Below are 4838 nucleotides of genomic sequence, written 5' to 3' on the forward strand. Positions count from 1 at the left end.
GTCCCCCTTCCTGCACATATTAATTATTTGTACTCTGACAGCATGTGGAAAAACCCATCAAGAACCAGAACCCCRGGGCATGAACTTGGTTTCATTACTCACCAATTTTAAACCTGGAAAGAACTGGGTGGTCATTTACGTGCATTTAAGATGCCAAGGCAAAAGGCTCCCTGGAGCACGGCAGGCCATCTTCTCCTTAGGGATCTTGCAGTCAGGCCAGGTGCAAAGGGTGAGCGAAAGCAGGCAAAGGGGGTTGCAAGGAAACAGAAATGCTGAAGCAGAAGAGAGTAGTAGCTTTCATCCCMCACACAGAAAATAGGAATTTTACACAAAATGACAATCACCAAGGAGATGAAGCATGCAGAGATGCACAAAGAGATTTTCCTAAGACCTATGAAACTAAGATTTATTTTGCAGGTCGATTTATGCTGGGTATTTTTGGTTCTGTTTTTAATTTTCACTTCTCTGTAATAAGACTATTCTCCTGCCATGTGAGAATGCAGCTGCAGCAGCAGCACGATCCTATGCCTAGATGACAGGAGCACAAACCCACATTGAAATAAAAAGAGAACTCAACTAGTCCAATTCTGTTTCCCACCTGATGGAAATGCAAGTAGTCCAATTCTGTTTCCCACCTGATGGAAATGCAAGTGACAAACAGATTGCACCAAAAAAGAAGAAAAAAATACAAGAACAAGAACAAACAAACCAAAAACATCCCTCGCGCTGGATTTCTGAGACTAGTGGTTAGATCATTAAAATGCTAATCAGCAAAAAGGGCAATTTTATTCAATCAACTTCATCTCCTAAAAAGAACCCACAGGAGAGAGAGTGAAGGAGTCAGGAGATCTGGTTGTGCAGATTTAGGCAAGTCAGTTTGCTCTGTGTACCTGTTTCCTTCTCCTTTTGTCTCAGGAGACTGTGTCCTGGCCCTGTGTCATTGTCTAGACGATGCTGTTGCTTCTGTCCTGTGYTTTCATCCAAAAAAACAGCTGGGAGAGGAAAGGACGGGCACATCAAGGCACGGAGTCTGTGAGCTCCTCACAGAACCACAGACAGAATTCACATCACCAAGTCTWCACATCCCTTGTTGTCAGCACTTGGCCATGAAACCCTCTGGCAAAACCTACCTTTTTTTTTTCTCTCCTCCTTATGTTGGTCCAACAGAGAAGGACAACCTGCTATTCTGTTAGCCCGAGCAGCCGCAGCCTGCGCAGCGAGACGGGGGTTCGGCCCTGCTGATGCACTGTGCATGTCAGCACAACACCACTTCTATCTGTTTGCTGCCGCAAAATCCGAGCAATTGAACACAAATGCAACATTAAAGCAAACATTGATGATTGCAAGGTTGAGAGCCTGCTAATGGGGAAAGGGGGGAAGTCGGATTGCGTGCTTCACCCGAGGCCAGGAGAGGAGGCAGTGACCGAGCTACAGCCCAGCACAGGTATCCTGACACCCAGAGCCACCCCGTAACCAGGAGATAAAGCACAGGGTCCCAAACTGCCCTTATCAAAACAGGACTGAAGCTGCTCACAGGACTGAGGCATCCTACCAAAGTYGTTGCAAACACAGTTTACCAGGAAAAATAGGTGTCTCAGAGACTGTTTATGTTAGCAAAGTTTAAGCTTTGCCAAGCTCACCTAGGACTCCCCATTGGGTTGTAGTCTGGACCAGTGCGACAGAGTTTCTAAAGCTTCCTGCACTGCAGAGAACACTTTGGAAATAAATAATACAATATACTATACTATACTATAATAYAATATATTTTTAATTTATAATATACTAATATTATAAATAAGTAAATAAATAAATAGCACAGAAATCCTGYCCCTTTAGGGTCTTCTCTTTCTCTCCATATTACCGTGTCGCTGTGCATGTCACCCTGGAGTACTGGATTATTTATCATCACGGAGTGCCTAGATTGGCCCTGTTAGAGAAAAATCAAAGAAAGCAGCAGGGSCTGAGGTTTGATGAGGAGGAAACAAATTCCTCCCTCTGAGAAGAATACATACTTCTCTTCAGCTTCCTCATACACACCCACACATGCACACAGACATTTCCAAGCTGCTCCTTTTCCCCCTGCCAGCAGGCTGCTTACAGCCTAGTGAGTCCCATCTCTTCCCCCTTTTTCTCTGTTCCTTTTCAGTGCATCGTTTCTATGGATTTTTGTGTCAGCTACCTCAAGGATATTCGCTGGAATGGACACATTTATGGGATGACTAACGTTCTAAAAGCAGGTGGTGCTATTATAGTCATACAAAAGCCACCTATTTTTGCTGCCTTACAATGTCATCCTGTTAGTCTATACTTTGCTTTGCCTTGTTATCATACCGACTTCTCAGCACCGTTACTCCGGGATGCTCYAGTTCTCAGGCGGACTGACATTTGTGTTTCTTGCAGTGGGGGCTTGGAGCTCCCCTACATGCAAAGGGTCAGGCTATTTTTATCTGTCATAATTCATTTCATTTATGAATTTTGAGAATGTACTTAAAAAAAATCTGGTATATATGAATATCTAATGCACACACATTTCTACTAGGAGCAGCAGCACTAAAATGAAATATTAGAGAAAGCCACGTTTACTGTTATCCTTCTACCACATTCATGCTAATCACTTTGAAAGTCATAAGGTAAATTTTGAGTATTATCTATTATTTTCAGCGATGTCTGTTCACATTAACTATTTGAATATTCAACCTGTATTGGCTTGGCAATTCTTCATTTGTCTCATCTCAGTTCTTGTCACACGCTCTCTCCCAACACTGTGATTTTTAGTGTGGTAACACTAAGAGGTTCTCGCCATGAGCAGGATTTCTGTGTGCTAGGTACTGTACTTAGCCTCTGCTGTGGACTGGCTTTGTGCAGATATCATCAAAACACGCAGGATTGGTAAGGAATGCRAGATCAAATGCAAGCATGAGATTTAAACAAAACCACATGATTAGAAGCCACATTTCCTGGACTTCAGTCTAGAGATGAAGAGGCAATGTAAGCATACAGCAGTTTTAAAGTACATGTAACAGAGCAGGGACCAATGCAGGAAGATCCTTGGGCAGAGCAGAGCGACCACAACGTCCTTTTCACCTTGAAAGGAGAAGCTGGATTTTCACTCCCAGCCTGACGCTTTCTAAAATCTGGTAATCCCGGCTTCAGCTTTCTTTTACCTCTCCTAAACCCGATGGAGGGCAGTACAAGGTGTACGTGTGCTTCCTAAACTGGCTTATGCCAATCCAGCTGGTATGTGAAGGATTTGCATGCAGCGAGCCTGCAATAAGTACAGAATTATTAATACAGTGTTGTACTCAATAGCTCAGACACTGCTTGTTACCAGGGGAAAAAACACAGCCCTTCTGCTATAAATGATCTAAATGAGAATCAGGCTCAGCCTCGTCTCATAGCATAAATGCTCTAACCTGCTGTTCCCTACTTTGTAACACAAATTCAGCTATAATCAATTACAGCTTCAAATGCTCCTTAAATATAGAGAAAAATCCAAAGCACATGCAAAGTCTTCCGATGGTAACTGATGCGATAAAGCAGCGCAGGAAATTCCTTTTTCTTATTAAAGGCTGATTTGAAATCCCTCTGCAGACAGATGCAGTTGCTGTGCTGTGTACTGCTAACCTTGAAATCACATTTACAAGCGTATCGAAACTTTCCCTTCCCAAGTAAGCACTTAGAGTGGGAACTTCTCTGTCAGTGGCTGCACGTCCTCCTCTGACCATATTTCATCACCAAACATCCCGTTCTAATCAATACAGGTCACATCCAGATCCCATTGGCATCCACACTGAAAACTATTGACACCAACAGGTCAGGGTTAGCCAAGAGATGATTACAAAGAGAGCAGAAAACATTAAGCAAGCAAAGAATACAAATTCTCAGCTAGTGTAAATCAGGACAGCACCAGATTTACACCAGATAGAAGAGGTAGGGAATAAAGATTTTTTTTTTCTTATTTCCTTTTATGACTTCAAATGCAAACAAGATCACGTTATAGCCCTGTCCTACAGGAAAGCGTTGACCTCTTCATTCTGGTACATGAGAGAAGCCCCTTTCTTCACTGACCACCACTGCCTGCCCAGGAAATGCAGGACACAGAAGGGAAGGCAGAAAAGGCAGAAGGGGAAGGAAGAAAAAAACCTGCCTTGTTCTTGATTTCAGCAAGCGTAAGAAAAACACCCACTTCTCTTCATTCCACTGCCACTGAGGAATGAAACCTTTTGTGCCAGAAGAGGGCACTTGAACTACAGGCAAGTGTGAGCTGTGCTGCCTGGTGCTGACCCAGGCAGGCAGGTGGGGAGGGGAAAATCGCTTCCCTCTGCCCAGCCTTACACCGGAAAATAACTACAGGGAGGTGGAAAGAGGCACCAAGGCGCTGGGCCTCCAGGTCTCCTCCTAAGAGGTCTCATCCTTGCTGGTTTTGCTACTGCAGCATCACTCCAGGTCCTCTCTATTGGCAAAGCCCCAGAGCTTGTGCTCCTGGATCACACAGTCTATGTCGGGATGGACCTATCTTGAAAGAGAAATTAATTGTCCCCCATGCGCTGCAACTCCTGGTTCCTATGGTTGCCTTCTCCAGTGTGCAAAACAAATTGTGTGCCAGCTGAAGTTCCTCCTGGGTTGCAGCATTTAAGAGCAGTCCCCTCCCGTATTTCTTTATGGATGTGCAATACTATTTAAACCCATACTCCTCCATTCTCTCCCTCCCAGCAGAGATATTTACAAAATCATGTTCCTTGGTCAGCTGCCTATTTTCATAAAACCTGCCTGGATGTAATACCTCTGAGAACTGTGTCTCTCTCCCTCAAATTTGGCTGGAACTGAAAAAAAAAAAC

Source organism: Nothoprocta perdicaria, unplaced genomic scaffold, assembly GCF_003342845.1.
Source record: "Nothoprocta perdicaria isolate Ctin4 unplaced genomic scaffold, notPer1 scaffold_0, whole genome shotgun sequence".
NCBI classification, from domain to species: domain Eukaryota; kingdom Metazoa; phylum Chordata; class Aves; order Tinamiformes; family Tinamidae; genus Nothoprocta; species Nothoprocta perdicaria.